Source organism: Diceros bicornis, chromosome 29 (assembly GCF_020826845.1).
Source record: "Diceros bicornis minor isolate mBicDic1 chromosome 29, mDicBic1.mat.cur, whole genome shotgun sequence".
NCBI classification, from domain to species: Eukaryota; Metazoa; Chordata; class Mammalia; order Perissodactyla; family Rhinocerotidae; genus Diceros; species Diceros bicornis.
In genome coordinates this window covers 2,176,374-2,193,065 of record NC_080768.1, presented here as the reverse complement: position 1 = coordinate 2,193,065, position 16,692 = coordinate 2,176,374, and positions in this window count along the sequence as shown.

Here is a 16,692-nt window from a genome sequence, read left to right as displayed (position 1 = left end):
ACAGGTAAAGAGAAGGAGCAGGCTAGCAGGAAAGGAAAGATGGAACCAATGGCAGTGAGGGGTTAACTATCTCCCCCGGAGTATCTCAACAGGGGTGATTCTCAGCATAAGACTTGATTACCATTTTACTCCTCCCTTACAACTATCCTTTTTAGAAGCATCTTCACTGTCTTTCTAGCGTACTTGATTTGTACTCACTGGCTAAAAAAAAAAATCAATGAAAGTTACAGAGCATTAGAGATTATGGTGAGAAATCACCCTGCTCTGTGCATACTCCACTCCCATATATGATCTAAAATAGGTCTCTGGTGCTATTTTCTTCAATGAGTGCTTAGAATTCATACTTTTCAAGTCTTTGTTTACCAATTCTCTGTGAATCCAGATGTGGGCAGAGGAAGGGATCCCTTCCTCTAGAGAGTTCTCCAACAACGGGATGTGTTTGGTCTTTATTAAGAAGTGATTAAATGAGACTTGGATGTCACTGTGCAGATTCTCAAAGCTCATTTGCTCTGGCAGAACTCTTCAGTCTGATGTAAACTATTGTTATTTGCTTTAATGAAAATTTTAAGTTTATAGTTTATAAATTAATATTGTTTGCCTACGCCGACTTTTTATACAGCAAAAGAATATCCTATGTCTATCTTAGTCTATAGGTTGTAAAAGTGAAAAACACTGCTCATTAGAAAATCATTGCCTTTATTCATGAATAAGTTAAAAATATCCTTTGGGAAGCAAAACATGAAAACATAGCTTCCGTTTAGTGACTTCTCGCCATGTACCATGTAATTGTAAAAATTAACATTTTTAAAGTTTGCTGAGCTAAGTCCTTTGCATTTGTTATCTGATTTAAAACCATGAGGAAAGTATCATTTTTATCCCCATTTTACAGATGGTTAGATAAGTAAACTTTGCCCAGAGCTGGTGCCTGGATACAGATTTTCTGACTCCAAACCTTACCTGCTGTTGACCCTCCACCACTTACTTCTCTGTGTCTTTATAATTTCTCTCTAATTACACCAGGTAACTCAAAAGCTGCGTATTTGGCGCATAATAGTCTCATCTAAAATTAACTGTGCTTTGACATTTCAACGATTTACAGTTATGAGCACTTACAAATACCACAATGAAACACTTCATTGTACCTGGTGTGGGAATGTTGCTGAGGATACAATGTAGATATAATTAAAAAACCATTTTTTAAACAAGGTAGCAAATAGAAATGGTTGGTTTGTTTGCTTTTAGTTTCAGTTTAAGGCATAAATGTAATCCTACATAGTCAAATGTGATTTTGTCCTGATGATGCTGTGAATCACTTAAGTATGCATGCTTTCCTTTTGGTCGTGTTTATTGGGAAGCTCTCAATCAGATTATTGGCAAATGTATGAAACATGATAGAATGAATCGTGATGGTGACTTACTTTGGCTTTTCTAGTGTTTCCCTCATTTCTTCTCCCTTTGCTCAGATGACCTCTCCTTAGTTTCACTTATTTCTGCTACCTGTATTTTTTGCAAGCCATCTTAAATAATTTTTGAAGTAAAATTGGATGTAATTAATTCAATAATTGATTAAATTGTTGGGAAATGACATAATTTAGTTAGTGTTCAACAAATATATGTTTGTATACTTATATACTAATGTTTTTGTTTGTTGGTTGGTTGGTTTGGTTTTTTTTGCTGAGGAGGACTAGCCCTGAGCTAACATCAGTGCCCATCTTCCTCTATTTTGTATGTGGGACGCTGCCACAGCATGGCTTGAAGAGTAGTGCATAGGTCCTCGCCCAGGATCTGAACCTGTGTACCCTGGTGCATGAGAACTTAACCACTATGTCACCAGGCTGGCTCCTGTATACTTATGTACCAATTTAATTCAGATTTACTTTTTGCTTACTATATGCCAGGTAATGACTTATTTTAAATTAAAAAAATAAATAAACTCTAGGTCTAAGTTGATGTCCAAATAATTTCTGAAGAAATTGAGCCACTAGTCATTTAAATTATCAATAACCTGGGGAGATTCATTATGTATCATTATTTTACATATCTATGAGTATATTTTACAAAAGAAGCAATATACATATTCCATTATTTACACTCTAAAAATTACATCAATCTACTTAGAGCTTAACCATTCAAAAATCACATATGAAATTTCTAATTGGTAAGCTGGAAAAAAAAAGATTTCACATAAAAATGTTCACACAAAATAGCAAAATGACACTAACGGTAAAGTTGCATGTTAAATGATTCTCAAGTTGCTAGTGAAATCAAATAATAGAATGATCTAGAAATACAGACAAAGTGTCATGTTACAATGCGCTTCTTAGTGAGATATGGTAAGTTGTAAATTGGCATGGGTGCTTGTGATGTGATGTGATAAAAACCCCAGCTGTCACCAGGAATGGAGCTTCCATCATGCTCCCAACATTGGTCTTCAGTCTTCACCCAAAACACTGTCCTGACTTTGACTGCATAAATTCACGTCGCTTTTTTTTGGCACATTATATAGTCATAATTATATAACGTGTACACCTCTCATCTGATTTCCCCACAGCATTAGGTCTGTGAATTTCATCCACAATTTATACATCGATTTATATGCCCATTCTCTTGTTAAGGGACACTTGGTAGCTTACATGTGTGGCTATTATGAGTAATGGAGTGCTGGATGTCCTACCTACCTGTCATTCGGTAAACACATCTCTGGATTTCTGTTTTAGGAGGGGAATCACTGTGTCCTAGGGTTTGGATACACTCAACTCTAATACAGAGCGCTGAGCAGTTACCCAAAGTGGTTCTCTCCATTTACATCCCCACAAGCAGTCCATGTGCATTCTAGTTGCTCAGCGTCCTTGCCAACTCTTGGAAGTTTTCATCCTTTTTAAATTTTAGCCATTTTATTGGGTGTCTAGCAATTTATGGTTTTAATCTTCATATTCTTGATGATAAATGAATTTCCATACGTTTTTATGTTTTTGGTCACCTTAATATCATTTTTCCATTAGTTGTAAAGAGTCTGTTTGAATGCTCATTTTTATAAGTTAATTTTTATTTCTTATTGATTTACAGAAATATATACATTGTGTATATACATGTATAAATATATAGAGATCAATTCCAGAATTCCAGATATAATATAAATCTAAAATTGTAAGGAGAATATAAATAAACGCCAGAATACACCACAAAAAGCATTAAACATTAAGGAAAATATGGATAGATTATATTAAAATACACTATTAAGAAAGGGAAACTCAATGTATATGCACGTTGTTGGGTTGACTTTGATGGAGATTGCATAATATATACAAATTAATCTGGAAACAGTGGAAATGTTTATTGAGTCTACCACCCACAATATGATTCATGACTCCACTTACTTAGGTCACCTTTAGCTTTCCTCAATAGTGTTGTGCTCTTTTCAGTGCAGATTATGCTGATTTTATAAAGAGCTGTATATTTTCCTCTCTCTGTCTTGTACTCTCTAGAAGATTTTGTAGAAAATCGCTGCATTTTGTTTCTTAAAAGATGGAAGAGTTCACCAGTGAAGAAGTGTGTGTCTGGGATTTACTTTGTGGAAAGGCCTTAACGATGGACTCAATTTCTTTAACATGTATTGGACTGTTTGGATTTTTTCACTTTTTTCACTTCTTCTGTCAGGTTGCCTTGTTGAGAATTTATTTATTATATCAAAATGTCAACTCTATGGGTATAAAATTGCGCCTAATATCCTCTCATTGTCTTTTTTGATGAGGAGATGATCTGTTCTCTTGTGTACTTTCACTCCTCTTACTTGTAATTTGTCTTTTCTGTCTTCTTCACTTATCAGTCTTGTTAGTGATTCATAATTCTTTTAATCTTATCAAGGTATCAACTGGTGGTTTTGAAGATGTTCTTTATCACATGTTTGCTTCTATTTTTTTTGATTTCTGTTTTTATGTTGATTATTTCCATCTTATAATTTCCTTAGATTTGATTTGCTGCGCTTTTTCAGGATGCTGTAGAAGGCAACTTAAATTTTTGACATTTCAGCCATGCTTCTAAAATTTGCACTTGTGGCTAGACACTTCTCTCAAACAATCGCTTCAGCTGCATTCCACAATGTTTATATGCTGTCTTTTTATTACCGTTTAGTTCAAAACATTTCAAATTAAAAAAAAAACACTTTGATATCTTTTTTTTTTTGGTGAGAAAGATGAGCCCTGAGCTAACATCTGATGCCAATCCTCCTCTTTTTTCTGAGGAAGACTGTCCCTGAGCTGACATCCGTGCCCATCTTCCTCTACTTTATATGGGACGCTGTCACAGCATGGCTCAACAAGCAGTGCGTCGGTGCGCGCCTGGGATCCAAACCGGCGAACCCCAGGCGCGCACTTAACCGCTTGCGCCACCAGGCCGGCTTCTGATATCTTTTTTAACACATGGATTATTTAAAAATCTGTGAATTAATTTACGTGTAACTGGAGATTTTCTGGTTATTTCTTTAACTGTTTATTTCTAGCTTAACTCAGTTGCGGAAAGAGCACATATTCTGAAGGATTTGTATTTTTTGAAATGTGTTGAGGTTTACTTTGTGGGCAATCATGTCGAAAATTTTGGAAAACATCCCGTGCACACAGGAGAGGACTGTGAATTCTGTTGTTGAGTACAGTGTTGTATACACAATAATAATGCTTTTCAGATTCGTATTCTCCTAATATCTTTTTTGTCTTCCTCTGTCAGCAATTGAGCGATCTTAGTTAAAGTGTCCCACCATGATTGCAGATTTATTTGTATATGCTTTTAGCTCTTTCAGTTTTTGCTTTATATATTTAGAAGCTATGTCATTGGAAATATATGGCTTTAGGATTTCTCTATTTTTCTGTCGGATTGACCCCATTTTCATTAGGAAATAGCCTTCTTTATCTCTAGTGAGTCTTACTGTCATAAAGTCTAGTTTGTCTGCAATTAGCATAGCTAATATATCATTTTTGTTTAAAGTTTAAATGGTACATCTTTTTTCCACACTACCTGTGTAATTATATCCAATCACACCAATTTTTATGAGCATATCGAGATGTGTTTCTTATCCAGTCTGACAATCTTTGCCTTTTATTTGAACTGTTTGAACAATTTTCATTTAATGTAATTACTGACATAATTGTATTTAAGTCTGATATCTTTATGTCTATTTTCTATTTCACCTACCTACTTTATGCTTTATTCTTTTCCTTTGTTGGTTTTTTTTTAGATTTATCACATTTGTTTTAAATTTTTCCACTTTTCCTTACATTAACTTTTAATTCCTTTAATATTTCTTTGGCAATTACACCATGCAAACAACGTATTACAGTCTAATCCATATCAACACTTTATCACTTCACCAATTCCATTAGAAATTTAAATCAATGTAATATTTCCTTTCCTTACTTTTACATTGTTTTTGTCATGCATATCAGTTCTATATGTATTTCAATTTCGTGTGTAATATTTTATTCAGTCAATAGTAATTCATATTTACTCCACTTATATAACCTTTCTGTGTATTTAAGTCTTCTTGCATTTTGTGTATCTGTCATTTCCTATAAGAACTTGAATTAATACTTTTACTAGTGCAGATCTGTTGGCAAAAAATTCCCTGATTTTTAGACTGAAATCCTCCCTTCATTTCAGAAGAATATTTTTATTTAGAGGAAAATACTGGATTGGTAGATATTTTCATTCATTCTTTAAGCATACACTTCTAAATTGTCTGGCTTCCACTATTTCTGCTGAGAATTAGCTGAGAAAATTCTCTTCATTTTCGTTATGTGTTCCATCTTTTATTTTCTGGAATTTTTATTCACATGAATCTTAAAGTACTTTGTTTCTATGAGCTGTGTCATGTTACTATCTGTCATATTGTCTTGACAATTCACATGTCTATTAATTGTTAGATACACTGGACATTGGTTTGAGGAGAATGGAGGTCATGAATGATATTAGCGTCCACTCTAGAGGACTTCCCCCATTCGTTTGTGAGAGTAAAACAGTGGGAAGGGACTGATCAACACAATGCCATAGTGATTTGACCTTAGTGTGTTTCAGTTTCGGTGACATCCAGTCTGCTCTTGGTCCTTCATTCTACCCCATGGCTCTCCAGAATTTCCAGTGAGGGCTTGGAAACCTGCGAAACTGGTCGACATAATTCTCTTCCCTATATTTCAAGTTTAGCTCTTTGGTTTTTTTCATTTCATGTATCTTTAGAATTTGGCAAATGTCTTGAGGGGAGAACAGCCATGTGCTTGATGCCCCTGAAATCTTCCATGTGTACACCCAGTCCGACATGAACTTTAAAGGGCTGTTGTTGTTTTTTCTTTCTTTTTTTCCTCATCCAACAGCTGTTTGTTGGTTTGGTTGTTTATTTGGTTTTGTTTTTCTTGCCCAAGGTCAAGCATAGGTCCTCAGTCGCCTGATGTTTGCCCAATGAGAAGGAATTTGAATCCTGCTGGTCCAGGGCTTTGATCTCTAGCTGGTTGGAATCCAGGTGCATCTCACAGGAGGTCTCTATTCTTCGAGTGAAGAGAGACCAAGAGCATTTGTGCTACAGCTTGCACAGTTTTTGTCCACATCGTTAGCCTCCCGCACAACATCAGAATTCAAATATCTTGCGAGGAAAATGAGCCAATGCCTTGGAGACCCTTCAACACTCATGTCATGTCTTTCCAATCCTTCATGATCACTAAGAAGCCCCCCAAATTTCTTCTTTGTCACGTCAGCCTCGCCCAACTATAAAATGTGATACTGGTTTCTTTTTCTCCTAGCTCTGGTCCTTAGGATGGCTCTGGCCCAGACTCTCAGCCCACATCCAAGATTGAAAAATACCTCAAGAAAACACTGGCTGCTAATAGCCCACTTCCCACTTGAAGGTTTGTCAGAAATATTTCACGATCATAGAGACCAACTAAAAGGTAATGCAGTTGTCGGACAGTGTATTTTTAGGTCTCTAATAAACAAAGTGAATAATTTAGTTTCATGAAACTCAAATTAACTACAATAATATACTATTTATTGTTTATGCATTATCTTAGAAGTAAAGTCCCCTGGTTTCTACTATAGTATGTTATATATATGCATATATATACATATGCATACAGATATACATGTGTATTGCATATGTATTTACATTATATATAAACATAATCACTTTTTGGGCTCTTGTCATATGCTTGCAATGGGCTGGATATTATATATCATTTTAACCTGAACAACAAATCTATGAGTTAGACACTATTTTTTTTCTCAGTTTCTATATTAGGCAGCTAGTTTAATGAAGCTAAATGCCTTGCCCCAGTCAGCCTGTTAGTAAGTGATGTTATAGAATGCTATTTATCCACAATCATCATGTAAATATAGAGAATTTATGATGTTTTTTAAATTTTTTAATAGAAAAAGAAAGGCCCAGCATTAAAACCCGGCTAAATGATGAAACAATTGAACGAATACCTACACAACAGCAACACATTCTATCTTTTGTAATGAGTAATTCTAGGCTTCCATTTACTCAAAGATAGATATAAACTAATGTAATCAATTGTTTTAATTAGATATTCTGAAGTATTTTACATAGAGGATCTTCTACTTCACATGTTTCTCTTTTCATTCTCTGACATGAAAAAGAGATAGATTGTAGGTAAATCGATTAATGATGAAAGGAAATCTCACATGGTTTTCCGAGGAAAAGAGAGTAAAATATAAATTCAAGAAGATTTACAGGTGAAAGTTCCATATTTGCTCCTCTCCAAGTGATGCTTGAGGGTATTCACAGCCAACCGTTTGACCCAAATTTATTGTCTCAAAAATTTTAAGGTTAAGATATTGGTTATTTTTATGTAATGGAAAGTTTTGACGTAAATGGAGTTATAGCAAACGTGTACGTCTGTGTGCCAGTGGCTACAAAGACTCTGTTCTCATCTCCCTTCAACAAAGCTGCAGGGGCTGTTAACATGTTTTTCTCCTCAACTTGCTACTCCAGTTGAAATTATTGAGAGGTTAAACTAGAGTTGATCACATAGCACATTCTCATGCTCTGCTCTTCCCACAAAAAGAAAGAAAGAAAACCACATTATATTCCTAAATTTAGTTTCAATTTGGCATTAGATTATCTTCACTTTATAAAATCATAGAACAAAAGATTTCTACAGTGCACTGTGTGGTTTTAAAATTGTTTCTTCCAGAAAAACAACGGAAAACAAATTTTCATTATATTTGTATTTTTTGCAGATCAAAGAGACAGAATTAAGTCTAACTCTGCACATTGTGTTGACTACCTGGTTTCTTCTCCTTCAGTAAAAGCATCTTGATATTTCTTCCTCGGGAGTGGTAAGTCCTTTACGGCAACACCCAAAAGGATATGAAACCCCCAAAACAGACTGAATCCAAACTGTGAAAATCTGTGTTTTAAGAGTTTTGGCAGACAGAGCCATGTCCAGATTGGGATCATTTCTGAAAAGCATGTGCATCCTTCCTCCCCTTCCCCAACATTGGTCAGAAATACTATGCTGTGTCGTCCTGTGGAACATCGCTCCTACCCACAAGCACTCAGCTGTTCAAACGCCTTTACTCCCGTAGCCATGTGGATAAACATGGGCTCTGCTCAGTGTATGAGCAACCAAGTTTCCTCAGAAAGGGAGCCAACCACGTCTGCATTACAAATATAAAAATAAACATCTATTGCAATATGTATTTATTATAAAATAGGTAATTATGAGTCTCACATATCAAAATACATAACCAATTATCAAGGACTATGAAAGCATTCACTTCTTCAAAGGTTGTGGTCCATGACACACACATACACACCCTCTTACAGTTTATAGCACTATTATTTCGTGAATTCATTCAATAAGTTTCTGAAGTGGCTGGTCCTTCCTGGGAGCTCTGCCGGGTGTTGGAATGTAGAAGTGGTAAAGGATGCACAGGCATCTCTCGCAGACAAAACATTCTTATGAGGCTAGGGATGACCTCTGGGTGAAGCTGTCTTTCCAAGGTGGGGCATGAAGGTGAGAGGGGTTTGTCTAGAGTGTGTGGGAGCTGTGGTGGGAAGGGAACCGTTTTAAGAAGCACAGGATCACCCTCACGGTGGCTCTGGAGGCTCCAGATGTATGTGGTTCTCTTCCCAGCCGCAGACTGTCACAGCTGCCTCACAAACAAGGAGTAGAGCAGGGGGGACACACACAGTGGATGTGGGAAGGGGAAAAGCAAACTAAGTGAGAGATTTAATTCTCCCTCCTCCGTTTGCTTAGAGCATCTACTTTAGAAAACTTGTAAGTGCTGTCTCTGTCTTTTGAAATGTGTGTAAATCTTTTCAACATCTAAATAAGTCTCATACCAGCTTCAGACCCAGGAATGTCTTCCGCAGGACCCGGGAACCATCTCTTTGAAATCTCATCTTCAAGGACCATGGCGCCTAACATCAGCAGGCGCCCACTCCAAGTTAGAAAACGACCTGTCATAAAGACATGACATATTTTATTTTTCCTTTTGATTAAGTCAATTTATCTAATATGGATGGTCATCCCAATTACCAGGTGAATTTAGATGAACTCTGTGTGATAAGTGGTGCTGTAGCATCCTCTTACCTGAAGAGCAGTTATTGTTGATCTTGAGAACGTGCATGTAATGGGTTGCACCTTGCTGGCTATATAAAAGGGAGAGATTTCTTTCTGTCTTTGCAGTCTCTTAGCGGATTGCCTGTGATGCATATCATATCCTGGTTTAATGCTAATAAAACTGTTTTCTTTCTCTTTTTCCTCTGTGGAAAGGTTTTCTCGGTTAGGAGGAAATTTTGTTTTTAAGTATATTTTCCCAACAACATTTATGGGTTCAGATCTGTTCCTGGATAATGCAATGAGGCCTGGACTATGAGGAGAATTGGGTTTTTATTCCACGAACCCGCCATGTGACCTTGGGATGCCCTTCAACCTCAATGTGACAGAATACCCTAATTTGGAAAGTTGAGGTTGATACTATGTACCTCTAAATACAGTCATGCACCACATAATGACATTTCAGTCAAAGATGGACAGCATATACGATGGTGGTCCCATAAGATCAGTACCACAGAGCCTAGGTGTATAGTAGGTTATACCATCTAGGTTTGTGTAAGTATACCCTGTGATATTTACACAATGACGAAATTGCCTAATGATGCATTTCTCAGAACGTATCCCCGTGTTAAGTGATACATGACTGTATGTTGGAAATGTTAATGTTCAGCTTGGTACAGATTCAAAACAGCATTGAAGAAGCAAATACATCCTTCAAGAAATAACCTAGAAATGTACATGCTTTAAGAACAGGTAAAGATAGTCTTGAATTATAGGGAGATTAGATTATGTTTTCAAAAATCTTTGACATTTAAATATAAAAATATTTTATATAACATGATAAACTTTATTGAGGTATAATAGTATATTGATAAAATATCTAAAGTTTTTTTTCTTTTTAATTTAGAAGAGTTAACTATTTAGTAGGAAATTAAGGATTTCCCATGCATGCCTCTCGGTAGTGTCCATACATAATTCTACGTAGTAAGTAGCTAATCTCTCTTGTTACAGTTTGGTCTTTTCTCTTTGAAACTTGTCCCTAAGACAATTCTGACCCCATGTGAAGACTCAATAAGTGTTTGTTAAATAACTAAATGAAAATTTACCTTGTGTCTCTTCAGCATTTTGTAATTGTATACGAAAACAAAAACAAAAACAATGTGATTTCTGGTTATTTGAGAGATTTTTTTCTCTCTAATAAAAGATAATTGAATAAGCTTCCATTTCCTTTTTACTATAGCCACAAAAAAAATTGCTTTCAAAATAATTTAAAACATAACTTGGTTTGGCTGTATAGCTTTAAGCTAAAAACATCCATAACCTTTCTTTCACCTCCCTGCTAAACATCATCCTCAGTATAAGGAAGCACGTCTTCCAGCCGCCTCTTTGTAATGCTATTTGTTTTCCAAAGAAAAATGTGCCTATTTTATTGTATACATCTTCTATAGGTCTCCTACCCCTCACTGCTGTCCAGATGAGACACAACCGAATTGCGTTCACTTGCTTTTCTTGTTGGTCCTGGGAGGAGGCAGTTGAGGGGAGACGTTCGCTCATTTGTCTGTTGTTTGGACATGTGTTTGTTTTCTCCATAATATCACTGAGGATTGACCTCAAAGGTTAGATTCCTCCTCCAGCTGGCCCTGGAGTGATCCCCCTATGCCAGAGGCAAGATCCATCCTCTGAATCTAAACTCTACTTTGCATAATGAAAGCAACAATGAGATAACAGGTGGGATATACTGTCCATATTGTTAGAAACAAACATGGAAGGGCCAGGCATAGACACTCTGGTCAACAATCCCAGCTGAGCCAAGTCACCCTGCCTCCCTTGCAATGTTCTAGCTGTCTTGACCTCCAGGAGTGCAGATTTGGAAATTAGTTAACCTTAAGCTATAGGTAGGGTGGCTATGGGAATCAGAAACAACAGTAGGAGGCTCTTCCCCTTGTTCAAATATTTAAAATGGACTTGAAGTGGACTTGATGCGGGAAGGGCACGGAGGAATTGGAGCTGGTTTCATCAGGGAGTCGTTGAATGCTGAAGTGGTTTGGTTGGGAAAGCCAACCAGAGAGTTGGGGAGGTCAACTTGTGAATGAGGCCCCTGGGCTGAGTTGTGCGTGTCCGGGGATGACTGGACCCATGCGGTGCATCCGGGACTGAGTCTGGGCCCTCTCTAACTCTCGAGCATCCTCTCAGGCTGTTAGTGTTGTCAAAGATAAACAAGGCAGACAGTAGGTAAGTGGTGGACAGATTTGAATCGGTAATAACTACAGCAGGAGGGAGAAGAGTCTAGTGAGAACTTAACTCAATGTGGATTTGTGCAGAGGGAGACTGGGGGCTTTAAAGGGAGAATGAGGGAGGACAGAGGAGAGTGGGGGCTCAGGAGAGTCAGGGAGTGAAAATTACAAAACTCGCAGAGAGGTTGGTCCCTGTGACGCCATCTGGGTTTGCTGCCTGGCGTTCGTGGAAGTCGGGTTCCTACCCACGTAGAGGCTGGGACACAAGGGCCCGTCTCCAGGGTTTATTGGAACACATAGAGAATTCTTCTGGCAGCCATGAGTTTCCCCAGGAAGACACTATAAGGGGAACTCGGGTCTCCTAAGGATGCGGCCTTGAGCTTGTAGAAACTCTTTGTGTTTGAAAGGGACCATAGCACTGGCTCATTCAAATGGAAATGTACATATGAATATCAAAATTGGCAAAAATAATGGATTAGATATACCATATGGAGCACATATTTATAAAACACTAACTGATTTCTGTAGAAAATTCTGTGTAAAAAATGTTTTCCTTTAGCTTTCACACAAGACACACAGAATTAATGAAATCATATTTATTGCAGATTAATGCTTTGAGAAGATGGTGAACATATAATAGATTAGTTATCATATTTTATTATTTCTTTCTATACAATCATTTTTTCAGATCTCAAATTTTGTAACAGTAATGCTTCTTGCAATTGATGTGTATATTTAATTAGTGTCTCTTTTTTACCTCTTCGTAAAAGCTAATGTGATCCTAATTATACACCTTATAATAGATCATGTCTTAGAATTATGGTAACATTGTACCTTAATGTTGACTGTGGAGAATCTTGTTAAAACAACTATAAGTAAAGAAACAGTACCTTCATACCATTAAATACAGACTGTTTTAACTACAGAACAAAATGAACCAGATAGCAAAGCTCAGACTGGCAAGTAGAATATGAAAATGTTACTTCCAACTCACAATATAAAGCACAAAGAAAAAAGAAAACACCACATTTTCATTTCTTTAACCCAACCTAGCTCAGATTTGGGTTAGGTTTCTAAAGCTCACAGAACTCTGGCACGTATTGTAGTCCCCAAATCTCTCTTTTATAACTTGCTCGTTATCATCCTGTGGGAAAATGAGACTGAGCTTCATTTGCAATTAGCGATCATTGGCACTGGCCTAGGATTGATTGTGAGTTCATTGAGATATGGAACAAGAAACACAAGCTTCAGCCCCTGGGCCTTGGAGCAGCGGGTCTGTGTGTAAACCGCAGGGGCTAATATCTGCATAGCCCCAGGACTGCAGTCTAATGATCATTAGCTTCCCTTTTCAGCATGTTTTTTGCTTTTTGAAATTCATCGTTGGGCTATGCTTTCCATAGCCTGGAATGGTTTTTGCAAATTTTTTCACTTAAAGCTTTGCAAATGTTGTGAGAATTTTATTCTGCATGCCTTAGAGTAAATGATTGTTTTATGAGTACTTAGGTAATGCTTATTAAAAAAATACCAAATGAGGGTCTTTTTTGAGTAGTTCAAAGTTCCAAATCTATCTTACAGAATCAGAATGAACTATTAAATTAGAATTAACAATTGTTTAATTGTTTTGGCCGTTTTCTGGTAACATTTGGAGTCTGGTTTTCATTTGTCTTCTTAGCAAGTGAATAACAAGGATTTTGCTCCTAGAGTACGTAATTTGATTGGATCAATTCAATTTCTCCACTACCATTCTCATTTTAATTCATAACTGAGTCACTGAATAATAAAAATTTCTCTAGTGAGATAATCACTGTTTCATTTTTTATTCATAATCCTTTTAATTCAACAATATATGATTTTGGTCTGACATTAAAATTAAATGAAATTTCTGGACATAAAGTGTGCATATATTTGCATAGCTTAATTGGTTCTTAGCAAAATATTACCATGGAAATAAAATAACAGTAAATCAAATCAATTGATTACATTTTTGAATTTTTTAATTCTTAAAAATAAATAATGGTTTGTTATTCAAATGTAAGGAGTAACCTGTAAATTAGAGCACTAAAATATTAAACAAAATGGCAAAGTGGCACTTTATTAAATGTGTATATAGAATGTATACTGTTGGAATAAAACTAAAACGAGGTCATATATATACACACATATACTGAATATATGTACTGATGATCTCTCTTGAATATATATATTCAAGGGTTATATTCTGCAGTAAAAAGGATTTGAGTAGTGACATGTAACTTGTGAACTTTTAACTTCTTTGTGATAGGATTGGTAATTACAGAATCTCCCAAGCATTTCTTAAGATGAAACCCATCCGGCAGCCTCAGCACCGTGTTCCTATTGGCTGTGCCGTCTGCTGCTCCAGGAAGAGCCCCGGCCGCTCTGAAAGGAACAGGAACATGTGGGGACCACTGAGTGAAGGACCACTGCTCGTTTCAGTCTGCCAGCTGCATGTAGATGACAGGGCCCAAGGGGAGGACAGAGCCACAAGATGGAAATGGCCTGGGTCCTTAAATGACCACGAGGAGAAGAGCTGCTTCTCTGGCCTGGGCACCCTCCCAGGACTGTTACTCTGTAAGAAAGTCTTCTATGCTGTTTAGATCTATTGGGTACTACAGTGTAAGCCATGCTGACTGATATTCCTGTACTGCACTGGTCTCTGAACAGCAATAAGCGAGGTGAGCCCCCAAAGACACCTCTGAGACTCCACATCCTGGGGACGAATGAAGATCTGGGAAAGGACAATTCTAAGAAATGTCCAGGTCCTCTAAGACAGCGGGGAGCTTTCCTGACCATCAGGATTCTCTCAGTGACCTCTCTGAGGTTAGTCCTGGCCCTCGTCACAGTGGATGTTCTCCTGGGCACTGCACCACGACCAGCTTAGTTCTTGCCGCACGTGGTCAGAATCCCTGAGTAAACAGCAAAATGGAAATATAAACCCTTCTGGCCCTAGGCACAGCCTGTGCAATTCCTGACACTTTAATGTAATGTAATCACACTACCTTCATATTTTAAAATCAGATTTGCTTATTCCCACTTCTCAATTTGCCTGTCTGAATGTTTCTCTTGTCTTTTTTTTTTTAATTTAATATCTAAACACTTTGTTTCCTATTAAGAATAATAATAACATTTACTGGGCATTCATAATATATAAAGCAATGTAAATATATATATGTGTAAATATAAAGTATAGAGTAAAATATGTTTATAATAATTAGATAGATAGAGATAATCTCCTGATTGCCTGATAACAATGGTTTGAAAAAAGAGTACTATTTTGCCCATTTCTCAGATGTGAACATAGGAGCTCAGAGAATAATAGTTCAAATCCAGGTCTGACATTAAATTCAGTGAAGCAACAATTAAGACACTGCAAAGTTTCAGAGCGATGCTAATTTGGTACATTGATTTGTAATTCTTCGCCTCTATTTGTGCTATTCTGAAAACAAAGCTAGTATTCCAAAAACTAGGATCTCATATTTTAGTTACTTTGTGCCAGGAAGATCCAGTTCCATTAAATGAAATTGGAACAGAAAGACAGAAAAAGAAGTTACAAATAGTGTTAAATTTGTATCTCCCCTAAGAAACATTAAAAAGTCAAAACAAACAAACAACATGTAGCTCTGCTTAAGCATTTAAGTAGAAAAAATGGAGTTTGGTGGTTTGCAGCCAGAATGGTGTACCTAACATTTCCTCTCTCGTGGTACAACAACCGTCTCTAGGACATCCAATTTGGTTGCTTGTATTGAAAAGGCAAGAGACCCACAATCCAAGTCCCCCGAGTGGCCTGTGGACATGGTACCCTACAGACAGCAGCATCTGACTGGTGTGCAGGTGTCTTCTGAAAGACCATTCAGTGGGAGTACAGTAACCATGGGGACACTTCATGACGAAGGGCTGTATTTAGAGCACACGCTTTAGACAGATCTTGGTTCAAATCCTGGCTCCACACCTGATGAGCATAATTGAATAATTACATTAGCATTTTCAACTTTAGCTTCTGAACCATTAACACAGACAACCGCACACAGAGCACGTACTGTGCCTGGATCTCAGTCTTGTCTTGTGACTCAGAACTTGAATGTTAGACTCTGACTGCCATCATGAGAATCCGACCCCTGCTACAGATGATCCTGGGCAGTTATTTAAATCTCCGGGGCCTCAATTTTTGATGTGAAACAGGCAAAACAACGTGATATCCCTCCCAGGGCTGCAGTGAGAATTGAATGAGCTGGTGCAGATAAAAGATCTGGCAGGATGCCAGCTTAACTCACAGTAGATACTATTGTCAAGTGTGAAGTGTTGTTGCAGGCGATATTCTCTCCGTAACCTACATGAAAGCTACGGATACTGAGCGTCAGAGAGGAGAAGTTCCTGCAAGATGCGGGGCAGCGTGGGGCAAAGGCTAGGAGCCATTCCCCAGTCTCCCTGCCCACCCACGCTCCCTACACTGCATTCCTCTCCCAGCTTGTGTCTCCATACCTCTCCAAGCAGGACCTGTGCATCTGGGGCTGGGAGAGCTTCTGGAAGCGGTTCTTTGGCTTTCACAGCAAAAGGACAATCCGCACACACGATGTACTGTTCTGTCGCTCAGACGGCGCATTTTCTGCACAAGCTTCCCCATTAGACAGTCGCTACTTGGCGGCAGAAACTCATTTGTAACTTAGCAGGAGTCTCTTCTACCAACAGCAGGTGGGGATTTTGTTCCTAGCACATTTAACGATGCTGCTGAAGTGTTTGGAAAGTGCAAGCACAGCCTTAAGGAATTTTGCCCCCCGACAGAGACCCCCTGGTGAATGGCAGCAAAGATAGAGTTGGCAGGAGAGGGGTAGAGAGAAGAAAGAAGAAAGATTTGCTTTACCTGCCCTCCAGTGGGGCTC